Raw genomic sequence first — 24243 nt, 5'->3', positions numbered from 1 at the left:
ATTCTACTTCCTTAAAGATCTCTAGAAGGTTTTTTTATCAGCTAAACTAGTGCATACAATACAGAGCAAACTATATACAGAATCTTTGTCCAGGGTGTTACTGTGCAGAGTGACCATGGCTTCTCGTCACATGACTACATCCTGGTATTTAACTCATTAGCATACTGAGTTCTTAAAGGGACATCACTTTTAAAGCGATCATACAACAGTAGTGGAGCCTCTATCCTTGTCCTATGATGGACAAGTCAGCAGTCCTTGTGCAGAAGCATGGGTGACCTTGTCCCTGTCTCTTTTGGGTCTATGTACCAAATTTGACTGTCCCACTGTTGTTCAAGTTCTGATAGAAACACTTCCACATTGTCATCAGAAAACTTATAACCTCTGACTTGTAACAGACTTTACAGACATTGGTCACTATCCTAAACTAATACCTTTTCAGCTGCAAATTGTCATATGATGGCCCCTTTAAGCTGCTGATGACCTTTAAGTTATGCATGAGCATGCAAAATCCCACCTGCAAATGGCAACTTCCTAATTCGAGGCATTACCAAAATTAGAGCACATGGGTTTGGGGGTAATATATTGGCATGGAATGAGAATTGCTTGACAGACAGGAAACAGAGAGTAGGAATAAACGGGTCTTTTTCCAGGTTGCAGGCAGTGACTAGTGGGGTACTGCAGGGATCAGTGCTTGGGCCACAGCTATTCACAATATATATTAATGACTTGGGTGAGGGAACTAAATGTAACATTTCCAAGTTTGCAGACGACAGAAAGCTGGGGGGGAATGTGAGCTGTGAGGAGGATGTAAAGAGGCTCCAATGTGATTTGGACAAGTTGGGTGAGTGGGCAAATACATGGCAGATGCAGTATAACGTGGACCACCAATGCATCCACTATTTCTAGGGCCACTTCCTTAAGTACTCTACCATCAGGCCCTGGGGATTTATCGGCCTTCAATCCCATCAATTTCCCCAACATCATTTCTCTACTAATACTGATTTCTTTCAGTTCCTCTCTCTCACTGAACCCTGTATTCCCCAACATTTCTGGTATGATATTTGTGTCCTCCTTTGTGAAAACAGAACCAAAGTATGCATTTAATTGGTCAGCCATTTCTTTGTTCCCCATAATAAATTCCATTGTTTCTGACTGTAAGGGACCTACATTTGTCTTCACCAATTTTTTTCTCTTCACATACCTATAGAGACTTTAACAGTCAGTTTCTATGTTCCCCGCAAGCTTACTCTCATACTCTATTTTCCCCTTCTTAATCAATCCCTTGGTCCTCCTTTGCTGAATTCTAAACTGCTCCCAATCCTCCGGTCTGTTGTTTATCCTGGCAAATTTATATGCCTCTTCCTTGGATCTAATGCTGTTTCTAATTTCCCTTGTAAGCCATGGTTTGTTTCCCATTTTACTTTTGCGCCTGACAGGGATAAACAATTGTTGCAGTTCATCCAGGCACTCTTTAAATGTTTTCCACTGTCATCCCTTTAAGTAATGTTTCCCAATCTGTCATGGCCAACTCGCACCTCATACCTTTGTGATTTCCTTTACTAAGATTCAGGACCCTTGTCTCAGAATCAACTACGTCACTCTCCATCTTGATGAAGAATGCTATCATATTATGGTTGCTCGTCCCCAAGGATTGTCAATTATTCCTCTCTCATTACACAATACCCAGTCTAGGAGGTTGGTTCCTCAACGTATTGGTCCAGAAAACCATCCCGTATACACTCCAAGAATTCCTCCTCTATGGTATTGTGACTAATTTGATTTGCCCCATCTATATGCAGATTAAAGTCACCCATAATTACAGATGTTCCTTTATCGCATGCATCTCTAACTTCCTGTTTAATGCCATTCCCAACATCACCCCTACAGTTTGGGGGTCGATATACAATCCCCACTAACGTTTTTTGCCCCTTAGTTTCTCAGTTCTACCCGTACAGATTCCCATCGTCAGAGCTAATATCTTTCTTCACTATTGCATTCTTGCCAGGGAGGGAGTGCAAAGAAGATTTGTCAGGCTGATTCCTGGGGTGGGAGGATTGGCTTTTGAGGAGAGATTGGGTCGACTAGGCCTATATTCACTAGAGTTTAGAAGAATGAGAGGGGATCTCATAGAAGCCTATAAAATTCCAACAGGACTAGACAGGCTAGATGCAGGGAGGATGTTCCCAATGGCTGGAAGTCAAATGGCCAAGTCCAGAACCAGGGGTCACAATCTCAGGATATAGGGTATGCCATTTACAACCGAGATGTGGAGAAATTTCTTCACTCAGGGGGTGGTGAACCTGTGGAATTCTCTTCTGCATAAGGCAGTGGAGGCCAAGTCATTAAATATATTCAAGAAGGAGATAGATATATATTTCTTAATGCCAAAGGGATCAAGGGATATGGGGAAAAAGCGGGAACAGGATACTGAATTTGACGATCAGCCATGATCTTTTTTGAATGACGGAGCAGGCCCGAAGGGCCAAATGGCTTACCTCTGCTCCTATTTTCTATGTTTCTATGTTTCTAACACAAGGTTAAAGGCTTGAAACAGGGGTAACCAATATTTTTGCGTGGGGTGGGGCGGGGGAGAGCAGCACATTACCATTTTTGTCTTACGTAGGGGGCCAGTGAGACAATTTCAGTAAGATAAAGGCATTAAAAAGTTATCTTACTCTTAATCAAAACAACAACAATGGTGCAGTTTTGTGAAAAGGCTTTGAATGAGCAGACTAATTTGTTGACTTACTTTCTGGTCACTATGTTGGACACTGATTTAGTGAGATACCTGGCATTTTTCTGCATGTACAAGTGGTCAATGTTTGCCTGCAAACTTGCTGCAGTAATGCAGAGTACTTCGGATAGAAGTCCATTGTAAGCATTGATCATGATTGCTCTCTCTCTCACTTCTCTGTCTCTCTCTCTCTGTCTCTGTGTCACTCGCTCCCCCTCCCTCTTTGTGTCCTCTTATCTGTGCTGCCCTCTCTCTGTGACATTCCCCTCTCTCTCTGTCATCCCTCCCTCTCTGTGTTGTCCCCCTCTCTTTCTCCCCCTTGCTCTCTGCCTCCTTTCTCTCTCTCTGTCCCTCACTCTCTCTTTGTCCCTCTCACTCTCTCTCTCCCCCCCCCCCCCACCATCTTTCTCTCCCCGTTCTCCCTGTGCTCTCTCTCCCCGTTCTCTCTCTGTGGCTGCTCTTTCTCTCTCTGCCCCTTCTCTCTCTTTGCCCCACTGTCTCTCTCCACCCCCTCTCCCTCTGTGCTCCCCTCTCTCTCTGCCCACCCTCTCTCTGCACCCTTTCTCTCCTTCTCTTCCCCCTTCTCTCTCTCTGACTCCCCCTCTCTGTCACCCCTCTCTCTCTGTCCCCCTGTCTCTCTCTCTCCCTGTCCCCCCTCCCCGTCCCCCCTCTGTTTTCTGCTCTCTCTGTCTCTCTCTCTGTCACCCCTCTTTCTGTCACTCCCCTCTCTGTCCCCCATTTCTCTCTTCCCCCATCTCTTTCTCTGTCCCTCCCTCTCTCTCAATCTCTCCCCCCTCTCTCTGTCCACCCTGTCTCTTTCTCTCTCTGTCTCCCACTCTCCCTCTCTGGCCCCCTCTCTCTTTTTCTCTCTCTGTCCAATCTCTCTCTCTCTCTCTCTCTCTTCCCCCCCTCTCTATCCCCCCGTCTCTCTCTCTGTCCATCCCCTCTCTTTCTCTCTCTCTATCTCCCCTCTCTCTCTGTCTGCCTTTCTCTGACCCTTCTCTCTGTGTCCCTCTTGCTCTGTCGCCTTCTCTCTCACTCTCTTCCTCCTCTCTCTCTGTTACCCACCCCCCCCCAGTTCCCTCTCTCTGTCCCTCTCTCCTTCCCCCCCCTCTGTCTCCCCTCTCTCTGTCCCTCTCTCCTTCCCCCCCCCTCTCTGTCTCCCCTCTCTCTGACCCCCTGTCTTTCACTCTTTTCCCCCTCTTTCGGTCCCTCTCTCTCTCTCTGTTCCACCTCTTTCTCTTTCTGTCCCCCTCTCCCTCCCCACACTCTCTCTGTTCCCCCTCTCTCTCACTCTCTCCCCTCTCTCTCTTTCCCTGATGTCAGCGGATGCACAGTAGGGATCCCCTTGCCAGTTCTCAATGTCTCCCTGGTGTTACGCCAATGTGCTTTGTTGAATGATCCTTTCCTTTAATCGGCTGACTGGAGATCTGAATTTTTTTTAAAGATATTTTTTAAAAGACCAGATAAAAGGATGACTTTGTTGGCAGCTTAAGATGGCACCCTAATTTACCACACTGTATCCTACACTGCAATGCTTGTGAGGAGGGAGACAAAATGTCTGCGCATTTCCCAGCAAGAAGCAAGACCCAGGAAGTTTAAATGAACTACCTGTTCCCTTTAGCAAGACAGAAATACTGCTAACTGCTATGTTTTGAATCACTGAATGACTGTCATGTGGCAATCCCTCCCCATCTGTGGCTTTAAGCTTGTGTCTTTCTGCAGCAGAGAAAAGAGAAGCAACAAGACTGACACATGCAGACCTGAGTGGGGGTCTTTCACTGGTCTCTCTCCATTCCAGCTTGAAAGCTTTCAAATCCTGCCTGTTGACTAACCACCTTTGCATACTCCGGCTAAAATCAGAAACCCCATTGGAGTCTTCAAGAGACCCAGTGACCCAGTCATCTACCTCTTCAAAGTAAAAGCCTCAGGACTACTGAATTCAGCTGGAAGCTAGCCAAATTACCAAACTCCACAGACTGTATATCCCTTTTTTCTATGGACTCTAACTCAACCAATGTACCTTGCCCCATTCTGTAACCAATTTGTGTGTGTGTGTAAACCTCTAGTGTGTGCATGTGTGTGTAAGTGAAAGTTGGTGCGTTGCTTATTATTTTATTAGGTCAGTTTAGGGACAATAAAATTAACCTCTTTCTTTGTTAACTCAAGAAAACCTGTCCAATTGGTTCCTGTTATGATCATAGTAAGTAACCAAACACCTACTGAATTGGCCAGTACATCCATTTTAAGAAAGAATTAAACCTGTTGTGGTCAAACAAGGAGAGGGGAAAGAGGGAAGCCCTTCGACCTCTCCTTACCTGACCTTAACACTGATGTTATGGGTCTGTTTCCCCTGCAAGCAGAAAGAGGGACACAGTTAGACCTCGCATAAAGAACAACAGGACACTTATGTTAGTGGTAGCCCCTCATCCCCTGATTGGGTTTCCCAAATGCCAACTCCCCACGTCCACGCTCAGGACATAGTGGGGGTGAGTTGTGAGAGGAGGCGGTTTGTCGCCGAGAGGCAGCCATCCATCTGCCAGGATGCGATGATGCCTAACCCCCTTGTTGCCACCTTTGCGGTCAGTCCCTCCCCATGTAGCGTTCTCTCCTGCGTAACCACGTGCAAGCCCCAAAGAGGAGACCGGTATGGAGGACTCACCTTGGCAGAGTGAAGGAGATCCTTGACCCTCTTGAGCACTGGACCCAGTTCCGGGGGTGACTCCACGGCTGCTGACCTCCTCTACAATGTCTGTCCAGGCTTCCTTTGTCAGGCGGGAGGATCTTTCTTATTTTCCCTTGGAAAGCTGACCTCCTGCTTTTCCCTTGCAGCCTGTAGGAGAATCTCCTGGGCAGCATCACTAAAACATGGGGCCACCCGGTGTCTTGCCTCGGTGTCTTGGTCCCAATTGGCTCCTACTCCATCCAGTTAATCCGCATTCCTGGTGCAGGGTTGCAGGGAGGTGCTGTAGTGTGGAGGGGGTGGGGTGGGGTGAGGGTATAGCAGCAGCAGCAGCGGAGGGGACTCCAGGAATGTCCAGCAACAGGAGCAATATTAGGGGGAGGTCCAGGAGTTATAGCAGCAGCAGTAGTAGATGGGGACCAGGAGTTACAGCAACAGCAGTGAAGTGGGTACTAGGAGTTACAGCAGCAGCAGAGGAGTCCAGCAGCACTCCTGATTCACAGCACCAGTGAAAGGCAGAAGTACAAGCAGGGCTGGCAGCGCTTGAAAAATGGCGCCAGCACCTGTGTTCTCGTCAGCTGGTGCCTCCATCAGTTCCTCGTAGCCCATCCCAGTCCTGCAATAGGACAGGCCCCACGCCTCGGTTATGTTAATTGACCGGCCGCTGTGTGATCATGGTCGGCCGGCTGCACGCATGACGTGTGGCGGCAGCACCTGCTTCATATGCCGCCGCTGGGACCTGCGATGGGCTGCTAAAGTTCAGCCGACAGCGTGCATAATCGATCTTCATTCGGTTATTTAGTGCTGGCTCATCATCCATTAATTAAACTGAGATGAAAAATCCATCAGTGCAGCTTATTACAGCTGAAGACAATAAAGTATCTCATCTGCTCAGTGCATTTGTCTTTTAATGTTATTTTATTGACACTTAGTGCAGTGTCTGGTTTCTGATTGATTTCATAAATGGGCTCCAAATGCAGTCCTCGGCTTTCATTTTCGTGACTGAGCAAATCACATTTCACTGAGATTATAGGGGGAATTTTATCCTCCTTTGCTTGGCAGCAACATTCAGCAACAGGAGGCAGGGGGAAACAATACACTTACCGCTCGATTCCCATGCCACAGTCATTTAACGTCACTGTTGTCTCAGGTACCCTGGGTGTCTGCCTGATTCAGCAATGCATCTCATAACATTATGCAAATCAGGACTGAGCGGGTGAACACCGCAGGCACCCCACTAAGTAAACCTGGCAGTCAGGAAGCAGAGGCCTTGTCATTTGAGTATTAAAGTTTTATTTTTGTGGCCAGAAGGTGAATGAGTGCTGCTTCAGGCCCCACAAACAAATTTCGTGACACAGCTGCCATGGGATCAGCCCCTCTTCTCACCCCAAACCCTCCCCCTCTGCGACTTAGCTGACTGCTGGCCAGCTGGTCTCTGGGTGTGTCTAATCTTTGCGGACCGAAAACCAGAAAACTGCCCATTTTGGGCAGGCTTTTGATAGGCAGGAGGTAAATGGAGCTTTGCTGTTAATATGGAGTGGGTCTTCCACTGCAGCTCTTATACAGGCGGATCATGCATCCTGTTGTCTGCCCACCTGGAAGTTAAAGCTCCCCTTATTAGTGCCACCCACTGAAAATCCAAATTTGTTTCACTGATGTGATAGAACTTTATTACAGTGTTAGCTGACTTTCTTTGAATGATCTTTACTTTTTAATTGCAATCATTATATGAAGAATTCTAGTTTCTGGACCTTATGAAATACTTGGCCCAGTAACATACCATATTCTAATGTCTTATTAAATTGTTGTTCTTGAGAGTTTTAGTTATACATTTTGTTCTAACCAAGGGGGGAGTAATGTATTGTTAATTCAGTCCCACTACTCCACAGGTCATAGCATATGAGTAAAGTTTCCCACCTACCAGAAAATAGCCAAATTAAACACTCTATTTGTCATAGAGAGATACAGCACTGAAACAGGCCCTTTGGCCCACTGAGACCATGCTGACCATCAACCACCCATTTATACTAATCCTATATTAATCCCATTTTTCCCCCTCACATCCCCACCTTTCCTCAATTCTCCTACCACCTACCTACACTAGGGGCAATTTTTTACAATGGCCAATTTACCTATCAACCTGCAAGTCTTTGGCATGTGGGAGGAAACCAGAGCACCCGGAGGAAACCCACGCAGTCACAGGGAGAACTTGCAAACTCCAAACAGGCAGTACCCAGAACCAAACCTGGGTTGCTGGAGCTTGAGGCTGCGGTGCTAGCCACTGCGCCACTGTGCCTCCCTGTGTCCACCAGACTAAAGCACACCAAACCAGGTTTCTTTAAACAACAACAAAATTAACTATTTATTAATAAACAAAGCCTTAAACAATAATGAGACAACTCTTTCTGTGAAAGGATTCTTTTCAAACTTCTTATTCTTCCTAACCCTCATGCACACACACATACATTCAAAAAAAATGCTTAGCCAGGAGAAAAGGATGTTTTAGTTTACAACTGTTTCTTAGGCATAATAAATAATTAGGTTGTCACATTTTGGTAGGATATTTTCAGGTTGGTGAGGTGTCCCAGAGTTGAATAATCATATGCCACTCAAAGTCTCTCTAGGTGAGGTTGATGGACAGTCTGTGATGGGGAGGCATTCACGGCACTTCGTCTGCAGCAGGCGCCACACAGATGTTTTAGTAAAGGGTGTAGCAACAAGTCCGGTTGGGTTTTTAAATAGCAGTCTAGCAATAGAAGCTTTTTTGAGCTTTCAGGATCTCCCAAAACATAAGAAGCAACAGGATCACTCCTGAGGCAGAGATTTTTCAGAGACTGGAGGCAATAGGTATCTGCTATCTTTTAAAATGTTGGGCTTCCTCTCAGCAAAGGAGCCTTCCTCTACAGCGAGCAGCAAATCCTCTTTCCCTGGGTCTTTTCCTCTCCAGGGTTTTTTCTATCTCTGGGCAAAGTACAGCCACCACCTCAAAATATAGAATTTCTTTTTTTAGAAGAGAGGCAAGCCTTCTTTTTCAGGGAGAGGTATTTTTCTCTGGTCTGCAAAAAACAGGTCTCAGCCAGTTTGTTCTGCCTTCTGCCTGTCCAGCGTACTCATCTCCACAAAGCAAAATGAAACTGAAACTCTAACAATCAACTTATGTGACCTGTCATTTCCTTTGCTGTTGTTTGGAACAGGTTTCTTGCAGTCTATGCCACTCAGTTCAAACACAAAGTTTCAGCATTCAATGTTCACAGAAAATCCTTTTTCTCAGTCTTATAAAACACACAAAATTCTAAGCTTTAATATAAAAAACAAACCTCTTGTGACAATTTAGTAGTAAGGTTATGAGCGTGCTCACAGTGTTACATGTTATGCTGTTTGAGAAGCAGGTGGGTAACTTGGATGTGGAATTAGAGGATGTGTATTTCCTTCCAGTGAAAGAATTCAGGTAAAAGGTTTATGAGAGCTTTCCAGAGATGTTGAAGGAACTTGGTCAATTCCTAAGTGTAAAAGCCAGAATGAGCATGCCAAGAACCTCTGTTGCTGACCCCAGCAGTTTTTTTATGGTCAGGGGAAGTTCCCTCCTTTCCATCTATTGACCGGCACTTCTGGGGGTCATAGGGGATGCCCGCCCACTGAAGGAAGCAACAAATCGCGATTCTAATTGCCGATTTATAGGCGGTGGTGTTGCCTTAGTCCTTTTGTAAGGAGAGAAGAAAATAGTGAGGAGAGTGGAGTTTAAAGTCTTAAAGATCAAAATAGTGACCCAAACCCAACTCCAACCCACCCTTTTCCAGCTGTAACTTAGGCAGAAAGCTGGGTGGATGGCTAAGTTGCTCCAAGAGATGGGTTGACACTTAAAATTTTATAATGATGCTGTGAGCCTCATTGTTATTGTACTTTTTGACTTTAACTGCGGACGGATGGGTTTCCTAAGCCTCAGGAAACCCGACAGCTACATCCAGGCCAGAGCAGCAGCAGAATTGTACTCAACCACAATCTGTAACCTCATGGCCCGGCATATCCCCCACTCTACCATTACCATCAAGCCAGGAGACCAACCCTGGTTCAATGAAGAGTGCAGGAGGGCATGCCAGGAGCAGCACCAGGCATACCTCAAAATGAGGTGTCAAAGTGGTGAAGCTACAACACAGGACTATCTGCGTGCTAAACTGCGTAAGCAGCATGCAATAGACAGAGCTAAGCGATCCCATAACCAACAGATCAGATCTAAGTCCTGCCACATCCAGCTGTGAATGATGGTGGACAATTAAACAACTAACTGGAGGAGGTGGCTCCACAAATATCCCCATCCTCAATGATGGGGGAGCCCAGCACATGAGTGCGAAAGATAAGGCTGAAGCATTTGCAACAATCTTCAGCCAGAGGTTATGAGTTGATGATCCATCTCGGCCTCCTCCTGAAGTCCCCAGCATCACAGGTGCCAGACTTCAGCCAATTCGATTCACTCCGCGTGATATCAAGAACGACTGAAGGCACTGGATACTGCAAAGGCTGTGGGCCCTGACAATATTCCAGCAATAGTACTGAAGCCCTGTGCTCCAGAACTTGTCGCGCCCCTAGCCAAGCTGTTCCAGTACAGCTACAATACTGGCATCTACCCTGCAATGTGGAAAATTGCCCAGGTATGTCCTGTGCACAAAAAGCAGGACCAGTCCAACCCGGCCAATTACCGCCCCATCAGCCTACTCTCAATCATCAGTAAAGTGATGGAAGGTGTCATCAACAGTGTCATCGAGAGGCACTTGCTTATCAATAACATGCTCGGTGACGCTCAGCTTGGGTTCCGCCAGGGCCACTCAGCTTCTGACCTCATTACAGCCTTGATTCAAACATGGACAAAAGAGCTGAACTCAAGAGGTGAAGTGAGAGTGACTGCCGTTGACATCAAGGCAGCATTTGACCGAGTATGGCATCAAGAAGCCTCAGCAAAACTGAGATCTTTGGGAATCAGGGGGAAAACCCTCCGCTAGCTGGAGTCATACCTAGCACAAAGGAAGATGGTTGTGGTTGTTGGAGGTCAATCATCTGAGCTCCAGGTCTTCAGCTGCTTCATCAATGACCTTCCTTCAATCATAAGGTCAGAAGTGGGGATGGTCGCTGATGATTGCATAAGGTTCAGCACCATTTGTGACTCCTGAGATACTGAAGCAGTCCGTGTGGAAATGCAGAAAGATTTGGACAGTATCCCGGCTTGGGCTGATAAGTGGCAAGTAACTTTTGCACCACACAAGTGCCAGGCAATGACCATCTCCAACAAGAGAGAATCTAACCATCTCCCCTTGACATTCAATGGCATTATGATCACTGAAGCCCCAACTATCAACATTCTAGGGGCTACCATTAACCAGAAACTGAACTGGAGTAGCCATATAAATATTGTGGCTACAAGAGCAGGTCAGAGGCTAGGAATCCTGCGGCGAGTAACTCACCTCCTGACTCCCCAAACCCTGTCCACTTTCTACAAGGCACAAGTCAAGAGTGTGATGGAATACTCTTCACTTGCCTGGATGGGTGCAGCTCCAACAAAACTCAAGAAACACGACACCATCCAGGACAAAGCAGCCCACTTGATTGGCACCCCATCTACAAACATTTACTCCCTCCACCACCGACGCACAGTGGCAGCTGTGTGTACCATCTACAAGATGCACTGCAGCAACATACCAAGGCTCCTTAGACAGCACCTTCCAAACCCGCGAACTCTACCAACTAGAAGGACAAGGGCAGCAAATGAATGGGAACACCACCACCTGCAAGTTCCTCTCCAAGTCACACACCATCCTGACTTGGAACTATATCGCTATTCTTTCACTGTCGCTGGGTCAAAATCCTGGAACTCCCTTCCTAACAGCACTGTGGGTGTACCTACCCCACATGGACTGCAACGGTTCAAGAAGACAGCCCACCACCACCTTCTCAAGGGCAATTAGGGATGGGCAATAAATGCTGGCCTAGCCAGCGATGCCCACATCCCATGTATGAATTTAAAAAAGCTGCCAAATCCAGGAAGTGAGTTCCTTTACACCTACCTGCTGGATCCAGCAGGCCTGCCTGGGCAATCTCCGCAATCAGGCACCATCCCCCAACATTCTGCACCAACCTCCACTTCCTAGACCTCTGACCTCCCACCCCTAAACTCCCATCTCCAGGCCTCCAACCTCTCCCCCATCAAAGCCGCAGAACATCCCCCTCCCACCTTGGATCTCCTTCCCAGGCCTTTGTTCCACTCGCACACCCTCTGACCCCCCCCCCCCTCCACATTGAGGCCTCTGACCTCCCCCTTGAAGGCCTCAAAACACACCCCTAAGCCTCTGACACACCTCCCACTCACTCCAGCCTGCGATCCCATTCCCAGCTCTGATCCCTCAGGAGGTTGGAGATGGGGAGGTAGTTTGCAAGGGAAAACTTGCTAAGATCAAAAGTTGTTTTTGAGGAGGCAGGAAGGGAAATTAGGTAGTCAACAATTTAGTGGGAATAGGATTGAGGGTGCAGGAGGTGGGTTTCATGAACAAGATGAGCTTGGAGTGAGCATAAGTGTAGAAAGGAGAGAAACTAGAGAACAATGTGAGTTCAGGGCTAGGGCAGAGGAACTTTAGAGAAAGTTTGGCCTGGTGGGTTGGGTAATGGAGGGAAGTGGCAAAAGGCCAGTCTCAATCTTAGTGGCAAAGAAGTCCATGCACTTATTGTTGGAGGTGAGGGTGGAGGGGACAGGGGAGTCTGGTTTAAGAAGACAGTTTTCAATAGAAAAAAGAAACCGGGGGTTATCATTACATTGCAGGATGATCTTGAAATAGTGAGCAGTTCTGGCAGATGAAAGTAGGGCCCAATAGTGCTTTAAGTTGTCCAGCCATATCTGGCAGTGAATGGCTTAAATGGTGGTCTGCCATATCCATTCAAGTCTGCATCCTTTGGACTTAGGCAGTAGGGGAGGGAAAAACCAGGAGAATGGTCAGGGTGGGAGAGAGTAATGGTTTTACTGGGGTCTAGGGCATCAATGATGGAGTTGAGAGTGTGGTTGAGCAGATCAGTGGCTGCAGAAGTGTCTCAGTAAATGGAGGGCCAAAGGCTAAACAGTTAGGATTTTCAAAGTGCAATTGTAAGTGAATTGGGAGAGAGATTTTTTCTAGGGCTGACACAGAAAGAAATTGGGTGGGGAGTGGAGGAAAGGAAATGTAGGTGGAGTGCAATACAAGGAAGTGATCAGAGATTGCCTTATTTGTGATTGACAACAATGGGCGTATAAGGCCATCTGAGATGGTAAAGTCCAGGGGGTGGTCGTGAATGTGGGGTTGGGGAATTTATAAGGAGGGAGAGATAAACAGATGATACAAGGGCAGTAAACTCAGAGAACAGCATGATGAGTTGAGCTGCAGTTTGAAATCACTGAGAATGAGAGTTTTGTCTGAGATCAGTATCTATAGTATATCTATAACTTTCAGCTACCTGCATTTCCCAGATCCAATGTTAGAACCATGATCATTAGAAATTTGCAGAGAAAGAATTCAGTAGGTCACATAGCAAAAGAAAGGAAAATTATTTCAAACAGTGTAAGGACCCTCTGTACACAGAGGGTAAAGGAAACGCTGATGGCAATATCTGATAGCCCCAAAAATCAGTGCAGGGATAGCATTGTGTGATTAAACAATGCCCGCTGCCTCCGATGCAGGCAGCATGCCAAGTTTGTGCTGCCTTCTAATTTCCATGATTGCTCTATGCAGTTCAGAGTTAAATGCGCTGTTTAGAGGCTGCACGCCTAAGCAGAGGCCCAAACCTGTGTAAGTCTAGCACCACTTTAAAGCTAGCCTGCACTATTTAACGCCAGACTGCAACTTTTAAAGGTAGGTGCACTCTGGCAGCAGCAGGTGCTGGAACTGTTTGTGGAAGGGAGTCTGAGCAGGAAGAAGAAGGAATTGTGGCACAACAGTGGAGAGAGCATGCTCCAAGATTCTCTGGGGTTGTACTGGATGCCATGGTGGAGGAGGTGGAGAGGAGGAGAAATGTGATATATCCACAGGGGGCCAGGAGGCAGAAGGACCAGATAGCCATGGTAATCTATGCCAGGAGTCAAACCTCGAGGATCTGGATGCAGTGACGCAAATTATTCAGTTGAGAGGTCATGGTCAGTGAATGTATCTTCAAATGTATTATCCCACCAACTGCATCACTAGCCTCAGATGCTACTCAATGTGCCAAGCCCCCTTCACTCACACAGCAATGACCTCTATCAATCACAACTCATACCTCACATTCATAGCTTTACTTCACCCTCACACACTAAGCACTACACATTTCACAGATTGTACACATTGCCAGCTATTCAACCCTGACAACCACTTCACCAAAACAGGTTGTACCTCACTCTCTAACATATTTGTCTCTCTGTTGCAGGACAAGTTGGTGTGCAAACTAAGGCAGCAGCATCTAAATAGTAGGGGACAGGCAAGGCTGCATGTCCTGATCACCATGAAAGAAACAGGATCGCCATCACTGGAGTGGCCATTGCCAAAGCTGTGTACAGCACTGTTGTGGGACGACCTTACGAGGACCACAATAAGAAGCTGTAAGTGAAGTTCACTGGAGAAAGTGATGTCACACATTGACCAGGGAGTTGTGGGTGTAGCCTGACAGAATGAAATGTATTTAGATGTGCTTGTACAGTAACTGTTTGTATATATACATTCTGGTTAAGTTGTAATAGAACCCCATGTTTTCTTTGGATATTACTTGCAGTCCTGTGAGTATTATAATAGTTCACATATCAAAGGAACAAGTAATATTATATGGTGGCAGCGGTGGGATATATTATTTCTGAAGACCACTAAATATTACATCGTGGCAATGTTTGATTTTTGTCTGAAGAGATCTTCACTATCAGAGAACAAGGAACAACAAGTTGTTTATCAAGTGTGCAGCTGGCAGAAGACCCCACAACAGTGCAGTGTGTTAGGACTGCAAAAAATACCCAGGGAGCTGTTGAAATTCTGTGAATGCAGCAGACAATTTGTCAGGTGATCGAAGCTGTCAATTAATCTGACAGTGGGTCAAAAAATTTGAAAAGAAGTGCTACGGACAGAATTGAGAGAGAACTGAAATCCCAGTTCTTTTCCCTTTACTACCATAATCAGTGTTGTTACGGTCAAGTGAGGAGGAGTCAAAGGGCTTCCCTCTTTTCCCTCTCCTTGTTTGACCACAACAGCTTTAATTCTTTCTGAAAATGGATGTACTGGCCAATTCAGAATGGTTGATTACTTACTTACTATGAGCATAACAAGAATCAATTGGACAGGTTTTCTTGAGTTTAACAAAGAAAGAGGTTAACTTTATTGTACCTAAACTGAACTAATTAAAATAATAAACTATGCACCGACTTTCACTCGCACACACACACTAGGGGTTTATGCACACACAAATAGGTTACAGAGTGGGGAAGGGTAGACTGGTTGAGTTAGCGTCCATAGAAAAAAGGTATGCAGTCTGTGGGGTTTGGCGATTCAGATGGCATCTAGCTGAATTCGGTGTCCTGAGGTTTTCAGTTTGAAGAGACAGATGATGGATTCGGTGGCTCTCTTAAAGACAGCGATGCGGATGATTTCCTCCAATGGAGTTTCTGATTGTAGTCGGAGTATATGAAAGTGGTCAGTATGGCCAAGTTGAATAACAGAAGCATGCTCTTAATGGGTTTAAATAAAGAGGATTATTTTTATTCACATGTTCACCCTGAAAGTCTAACGCTACACACTCACTCACCACTCACACACACACAAGGCTGAATTTTACTAGCTCGCTGATTTCGGTGGCGAGCTTCAAAGATGGCGGCCTGCACATGAGGGCTTTACTCCTCGGAGCCGCGCGATATTATACACGACGGCTCCCACCGCCCCCCAACATGGAGGGGTGGGCGATCCATCCTCGGCAATGGCGTCTGGTGCCACTGCGCAGGCGCTAGCGCCATTTTTAAAGGGCTTCCAGCTCTTCAATGTAATTTAAATTTTTAAAGAAACCTGATTGTGAAAAACTGACTAAAGTTTTTACGACCCTCTCCCCCTCCCCCCAGACTTTAAAATTTAATACTTGCCCTCTTCCCCCAAGAAAAATCTTCCCTTGCAATCCTGACCTTCACCCCCAAAAGTTCATAAACTATGAACTTTACCCCTTCCCACCACCCACTAGACCAATCAAAAAGGTTTCACCCCGCTCCCCCCCGCCCTGAAAACTTACCTCCTTCCCCTTCCCCACCAGTGTCCTACATCGGATCTCCGGATGGCGATCCAACAGCACGGGAGTGCCACCCACCAACCGTAATATTGGAGCGGGATGGCCAGCAGGATGAGATAGGTAATTATTTGTTCATTTTAATGTAGTAACATATTTAAATGGATGGCCTGTCAACATGTGGCGGGGGTCTGCCATGAGGCCTCGCCGCCGCCGGCAATATGTGGCCAGGCCTTCCCGGCGTCAAGGCCTGTGGTGGGCCTCTCCCGGAGGCATTTTCCAGGCCACCTCACCACAACCCCCGGCATCGGGGGCTAGTAAAATCCAGGCCAAACACACACTCAAAAAAGAAAGTCATTAAAAGGATAGTGCACTTTTACAACTTGCAAACAAAGGAATAGTTCATAAGTCACGTGACTTGGCTTGAACTGGGGGAAAAAGGCATGTGCTGTGGGCCCGGTGAAGAAGGTGCTTTTTCACTCCTGAGGTGTAGTTAGTGGATTCGATAGCCAGAGTTCGAAGTTGTTGCAGGATTCTCTCAAAGAGGTGGATTTGCGGTCGGTCATGAGGTTAGTTGCTTGTAGTCTCATTACTAGGAGGTTCGTTTTCTATACTGGCAGACTTGAAAAGGAACAGCTTCAGAAACTCTAAGATGTTACAGTTTCCAGTTCTTTTAAGGAACGATGGTACTGCATTTTCTGCTCGCTGCTTTTTCCTTCAGTCTGGTGTATTTTTTTTAATTTAAAAGGTGACCAATATGGCTGCCCCACCATGTGACCTCTCAAAGTTCCTTTTCCAAATATGGCAGCCTCTAGATTGATTAGCTCCATGCTGGTTTATTGTTGTAAGACATTCATCCTGAGGAGTGTTAAGACAATCACCTACTTTATTTCAGGAGAAACCTATTCAATTCAGAAATGTCTCCTGATGGTTTCAGGAAGGGTGTTGATGACACCTCTTAGTCTGGGAGGTATCCTTTTGTCCTTTCAGACAGTGAGTCAGTTTTTTCATACACAGGTCAGAACAGCTGAGCCTCGAAGGCCATCTTTGCAGCCCATGTCCATAGTAGTCATTTAAAACAAAAGGAAAATTCAGTTCAAGAAGATGTGATGCTGAATATGGTCCATGTTTAAAGTTATGCATAGGACATGCCTTTACTGGGCATGACAGAAGTAGTTACAGCCATTACAGCTTTAGTTTTCCCTTTTTTTGCTTTGTGGGCAGGATCTAAGCCAAAATGAGAGGGAAGAACGCCACTGGACGTCCACAGCATTGTGAGAACACTTGATTGTGGCAGATGCCGGTAATGCAAGTTGCAGCCGGCTGCAGAGAAAAAACTGATCTCAGTTTTAAACAAAAGCTCACAGTTAAAAAACTGAGCTGTGCAAACAGAAAGCAGCTGTGATCTCTCACTGTTAAAGGGGCGGGGCTACAGAAAATGAATCTGTCTAAACGAGAAAAAAAGAAATGTGCCTGTGGAAAGGAAACCTGTAAGAAGTCATATATTTATATTAAAAAAGCAGGATCATTAAGACAATGGCTTTCTGATGTCCAGTTATAGATTGGACGGTGTCGGATATACCGTCTGAAATTAAACGGTTTTGACAGCGAATGGAACTGTGTTTTCTGGAACAAGAAGTGAGCGAAACAGAGAAACAAACTATCAAGATTAAGATCACACTGGACAACGAGGGCCTGCAACAGATCAACACATCAGGATTGTCAGCGAAGGATCAGAAGGGCCCTAGCAAGCTATGGAAATTCCTGGAGCAGCCACTCAAGCTGAAGGTAAATTTCCAAGTACATAGGCTTGAGCTTATGATCTACTGGCAAAGGCAAGATGAGTCCATTGACCAGTTTGTTACAAGGTGCCAAGACAAAGCTCAAGAATACGATTTTGCAGATAATGAATTGTCAGAACGGATTAGAGATACCAATTGCATCTACCTCACCAAGGCCTTTCAAAATGACCTGCTAGAAGAGATAAAAGAGCACAGCATAGATGCACTACTCAATGATGGAAGGAAATTTGAAGCCACCATGGCTGGGTACCAACTGTTACAAGTGTTGGGGGCGGCTACAACAATTGGGATGGTAACCAAGGTTCAGAAGCCTGCTAAGCCTTGTGGCAAATGTGGTCTGACTCACCCAATTTGCAGTCGTCTGCAGTACCAGGACCAGTGCAAAGCTTGTGACATGTGAGGACATTGGGCAAGGCAGTGCAGAAGGCCGTGCTCAGATACTGCACACAGGAATGGAGCAATTCACACGCAGAGAGAACGTCTGCAAGACAGGATGGCAAGCACAACAAAAGGTATGGCAACACAAAACAAAAGTCAAGGCAGGTACATCAGGCCAACAGATTGCCAGGAGGATACTGATGAAGAGCGCACTTGTGTGAAGAGCGAGCAAGCATTTCACATAGTTAACTTGGATTGACTATCAATGCTATCACGCAATCTGAGGCATTTGCCATGACTGGAATTATCTGTCCACAGAAGTGGCAAGTATGAGCTCAGAGTGAAAATCAACCCTGGAGCAAGTGCAAACATTCTACCCATCTGCATACTGAAGGACATGTACTTAAAGAAAATGGAATGATTGGAACAAATCACCACGGCTAGGCTGACGTCTACAATGTTTCTCCAATCAAGTGCATTGGAACTATAACCTTGCAGTGCAGCTATGGGAGCTCCCAATAGCTACCATAAATGTTTTAGATTGTAGACACAACTGGACCAGCTGTCGGAAGACATCCAGTATGCTGAAATTTACGAATCATCACTATACATAAGGTCAACACCGCACCGAAGATGGTACACAATATCCAGGTCAAGTGTAACAGGTTGATCCACGTAAAGGATGACATAAAGGCTGGCAGTCTTGACATGAAGGGGTGATCTGACTAGGTGTCTCTCCTCAGGCTTCAGTTCATTGCAGAAAATACCTGGGGGCCAGAAGGGTTGCCGATGATTGGTGATGTTGCCAGTCATCATTTTTCTAAGCTTTCCAAACAAGGGAACATGAAGGCATCATATGACAGATTGCGAGTAGGACAGAAAGTCAGAGTCCTCAATCATGCATTGGGAACTTGGTATCCTGCAGAACTTGCTAGAATGTGCGACCAACCCAGATCAAATGAGGCCCAGACATCCAATCGTGCAATTCTCAAATGGAACCAAAGTCAACTCAGAGAACTGTACGACAACACTATATGTGACAACTCTGTGGCATCAGAGACACATTCAAAAACAAAGTCTGAAGATGAATGTACAGAGGCTACGAGCACAGAGGAAGAACATGCTAACTAGAGTTCCAAGTCACCAGAGTCTTAGAAGAGTCATCAAGATGAGCTCAGCTCTGGGAAGAGGTTTACGATAACAAGATTGGGATGAATAAGCAAACCTCCTCTACATTTTAGAGAGTGTTAAACTTGCTTACCTGTAAATGATGTTTTGTTTTAATCATGTAGTTAGTCTGAAACACAACATCATTTTTTATTGTACATAAGTTTTCATCTTTGGAGATAAGGAGGATGTTGTGGGATTGCCTTAAGAGGACTGCAATAAGAAGGTGTAAGTGAAGCTCACTGGAGACACGTGACTAGGGAGTTATGGGTGTAGCCTAACAGAGTAAGATATGTTTAGATATGCTGGTGCAGTAACTGTTTGTCTATATACGTTCTAGCTAAGTTATAATAAAAACTCACATTTTCTTTGGCTATTATTTGTAGTCCTGTGAGTCTTACAATCATTCACATGTGAAAGGAACAAGTAATATTACAGACAGAAAGGCTGAAACCATCGAAGCTGACTGTCCTCATACTGAATCCTCCTTCTCATATCCCATATCCCCCTCATCCCACAATCTTTTCTGATTTACAAGCTGCAGATGGTGTAAGCATGGACCTATTATTTTCACCTCTTCCCTCACCACAGCCCTACTCTTGTACCTTCCTCCTTCCAGATAGCCAAGAACTGCAACCTGGCCAGAGGTAGAAAAGCAGGAAGACAGTGATGAAGAAGAAACACCATCACTCGCTCTCAACCTCACAGCCACCAGCTCAGACAATAACACGGCATGTAATTTAGAGGATAGCTTAAAGGCGAAATCAGCACATGGTGAGACACAGGGCGTGAGTGGCCAGCAGCCAGGCCACAGGACAAGGGTAGTCCAGGTGCCAGCCTGCCAGAGGGTGAGATCGTACAAGAGTTCTGCCACAGAGGACTCAGATGAGCACTCTGAAGGGGCAGTCTACAGAAGAAGGTTGATTGGTATGCACAATGAATGCCTACCAAAAAGCTGCATTCAATGTCAAGGAGCATGGAGGAATTCAACACCAACTTGACATAGGGCATTACACAGAGCTTGCAGCCTATCCTTGCCAGATGGAAATGGTGGCCATTAGCAACTTGCTGACCTAATCATGATGCACCGTCCGATGGCTGATGTCTCAGCTTCCAATCCAGCACAAGGAACAGCTACCCAGCATCTGGGTGCTGTAGTGGAAGCTCAGACTATTTCTGTAATGCAAGCTCAGCTTGCCACTACACAAACTCAGATGGCAACCACCATGGCTGCATATAACAGTATTCAAATGGGTTTGCAGGGTCTCACAGCAGTTCAATAATCTGTTCTCCAACAGATTACTAGGATTGCTGAGGCACCGACCCAGGAACATGGCAGTGGTCCTGTGGAGCACAAACCTGATGTCCTCTCCCAGGATGACAGCATTCATACTCCCACCACTGCCACTCTGACAATGCCCTTGCTGTTGCCTGTCAGCTAGCCAGCCAGCCCAGACTGCTGCCACCCATGCCAAGATGTCACAATCTGAATGCTGGCTTTCTAGGTCCAGAGCTGCTCGAGGGCATCCTGCAAAGTCATTTGCAGTTTGTCCCACTGAAATTTAGCAGCCTTCAACCAGCCATGCTGCAGCCACTGAGATAGGACTGCGTAGGAGCACCAGGACATGCAAAGGCACAGGGAAGACAGGCACTAAGGGAATACACAGAATATGGCATAATTTGATTTATAAATTTAGTTTTGAATTTTGTGCTTTTTTTCTGCATTGTGGCAAGTCAAATACTGTGATAGCCAGTCACAGAGGGATGGTAAGGTAAGGGACTGTTGATGAATGGGGAATTGCAGTTGCGTTTACTGATATTGCAGTCAGATCAGTCATTCGCAGACAGCCTGGACAGGAAGTGGCTGTCTGGTTTGCCTCCTCCCATCATCCTGCTCCCCCTGCTCCTCAGCTGGCTGCTGTATAGCTGGTAGCAAGGGCTGTCCCATCATGATCGCAAGATAATGCAGCATGCAGCAGACCACCACGAATCCTCGACAGGCAGTCTACCGAGTACTGCAAGGCTCCTCCAGAGCAGTCTAGGCAGCGGAAATGTTGTTTGAACATGCTAATGGTCTACTCTATCACATAGGGCTGGATTTTACCAAGCCCTCGATGCCGGGCTCCGTGACGGGGGGGCCGTAAAATGGGGCCGGCAGCAGTCTGCCATGGAGCCCAACGTCAAGAAGGCCCGATCCTCCTGGTGGTGGCAAGGCTCTGAACGATGGGACCTGGATTTCAATATTTATATTAATTAAATGGATTTAAATGGACTTATCTGCAATCTTGAGGGCCTGCTGGCACTCCTGCGCCTTCAACTCCCCGTCCTGGGAAAGGCAGCGGGACACTTTTGGGGAAGGGGAGGAGTGAAGATTTTCAGTGTGGGAGGGGGATGAGGACAAATAAACATAATGGGCGTAGGAGATGGTGGGAATGGGTGAACTTTAAACTTTGTGCAGTCTGGGGGTGGGGGAAGGTCAGATTTGAAAGGTAAGTGTTTTTGGGAGGGGCGGGAAGGACAAATAGTTAAGGTAATTGTTATTGGGGGGTGGGATAGAGGCGTTAGACATTTATTTAATAAATTTTGTGGGCTGCTTCCTTAAAATTTCAAATTGAGGTTGATAGGTAAATTGGCCATTATAAATTGTCACTAGTATAGGTAGGTGGTAGGGAAATATTGGGACAGGTGGGGATGTTTGGTAGGAATATGGGATTGGTGTAGGATTAGTATAAATGGGTGGTTGATGTTCGGCACAGACTCGGTGGGCCGAAGGGCCTGTTTCCGTGCTGTATCTCTAATCTAATCTAATCTTGACCAGCCAGGCTGCCTGCCCTTTAAAAATGGCACCAGCACCTGCGCAGAGTCAGCTGATGCTATTGCCGGTGATGAACAGCCCGCCCCCTCCATGTGACTGGGGGAACGGGCTTCCCCGGCTATTTAAATGAACCGCCACGTATGAGATCGCGGAGGGTCTTTGGTGTATTTTTTGAGCTCGCTGCCGATGACAGGCTGTATAAATTGGGCCAATACTCTCTGGAGTTTAGAAGAATGAGAGGTGATCTCAATGAAAAATACAATATTCTGAAGGGGCTTGACAGGGTAGACACTGAGAGGTTGTTTCCCCAGGCTGAGGAATCTAGAACACAGGGGCACAATCTCAGGGTCAGCTAGATAGGACCGAGATGAGAAATTTTTTCACTTAGAGAGTTGTGAATCTTTGGAATTGTCTACCCCAGAGGGTTGTGGCTATTCCATCATTTAGTATATTCAAGGAGGAGATAGACATATTTTTGTGGAGTGGACAGGAAAGTGTAGCTGAAGCAGAAGTTCAGTCATGATCGTATTGAATGGTGGAGCAGGCTCGAGGGACCAGATAATCTACTCCTGCTCCTATTCCTTATCTTCTTATTTTCTTATTTCTTGTGGCAACATAGCTTTTGTTATGTGCATGCTGCTGATATGGGTGTGGATTGTGCAACCATGTAGATGGCAGAGCGGACTGCTGCAGAATAAAGGCATCATGACTGTTGCCAAGATATCGGGCATTGACCTGCATGATGCACTGAGTAGGGTCACACACCAACTGGACGTTGAGGGAGTGGAATCCCTTTTGGTTATGGTACATCTCAAAGTTGATATGCAGCACCCACAAAATGGCATACGTGCAGTCAATGGCACCCTGCACCCATGGGGTAGCCTGCAATCCTTGCAAAGCCGTGTGCTTGCTCTGCCTGCTTCTGTCTGGCAAGAGAGATGAAATGTATTCAGCTCTCTTGGAATACAGAGCCTCAGTGACCTCCCATTTGTAACAGTGGATGGAAAACTGGGATATCGCCTGCTCCAGCCTGGAAGGAGACGGATGCATAAGAGTTCGTGGCCACGGTCACCTTCACATCTGCTAGCAATATTATCCTCATCTTGCTGTAAGGTTGCAGTTCTAGCTGTAGCAGGTGGCAGATTTCAATGAGGGCATCCTTACTGAAGCACAGGGGTTGGCTTTTCCCTACGGGCTTCTGAACCCGACTTCAGGCTCAAAAGGGGGTCAGAAGCCCGGATTGTGAGGGAAACAGTTACTCATTGTGATTTTCCCCGGGATGACCAATTAATGGCCAGAGGGTGGGCTCACCGTCAGAGAGCCAATCAAAGGCATTCCAGCTTGAAAGCAACAGCAGGATGCAATGGAAGGTAAATGAGGGAGAGTATGATTCAAAATGGAGGTGCCATCTTGTTTCAGTTAAATAAAAAATGGTCTTTGCAGCTGGGGAAACCCTCTATAGGGTAGTAGGGCAGCCTGTGGCTTCTACTGCATCCAGGGAGGCCTCTAGGCCTGCCTGGATCACTGGTCCTCCAGTCTGCTGCCAGTCTGCTCCAGGCAGTTAAACTGCTCCCCGCCACCTGTGGGAACCTGGAAGCTGACAGAAAAATGCCAGTCAGTCTCCGTTAACAGGCCTGAGGTCCACTGAAACCTGAGAGCCAAAGCCCAGAGGTATTAATTAGGTGAGCGGGTAGGTGATTGGTTGGTGAGTTTTAAGGGTTTTTTTTCTTTCTAAACTGGAGCAGTAGTTTAAACTGATACTGGGATATATCAGTATTTTATTAAGTTTGTAGCTTAACTAGTTAAACTACTTATAACTACAAATTATCATTCAGTGACATTTCTAAACTTCAAACCTAATTAGTTAAATAAAAAATAAATAAAGATGGCAGGGCAGGTAATATGTTGCAGCTGTAGCATGTGGCAGTAGCAAAAGTAAGCATTGGTCCTTTAGAGGATGAGACTGGGGAATTGATAATGGGAAGCAAGGAATGGCAGAGACTTTGAACAAGTATTTTGTATCTGTCTTCACAGTAGAAGACACAAAAAGTTTCCCAAGAATCATAGAAAATCAAGAGGCAAAACGAAGAGAGGAACTTAAGTCACTATCACTTGAGAAAAAGTACTAGGAAAACTAATGGGTCTGAAGGCTAACAAGTCCCCTGGATCTGGTAGCCTGCATTGCAGGGTCTAAAAGAAGTGGCTGCAGAGATAGTGGATGCATTGGTTGTAATCTTCCAAAATGCCCTAGATTCTGGAAAGATCCCAGCAGATTGGAAAACTGCAAATGTAACACCTCTATTCAAGAAAGGAGGGAGACAGAAAGCAGGAAACTATAGGCCAGTTAGCCTAACACCCGTCATTGGGAAAATACTAGAATCCATTATTACAGAAATAATAGTAGAACATTTAGAAAATCTTAATGCAA

The sequence above is a fragment of the Heterodontus francisci genome, chromosome 1, assembly GCF_036365525.1.
Source record: "Heterodontus francisci isolate sHetFra1 chromosome 1, sHetFra1.hap1, whole genome shotgun sequence".
Taxonomy (NCBI): Eukaryota; Metazoa; Chordata; class Chondrichthyes; order Heterodontiformes; family Heterodontidae; genus Heterodontus; species Heterodontus francisci.
This window is presented reverse-complemented; position numbering follows the sequence as displayed.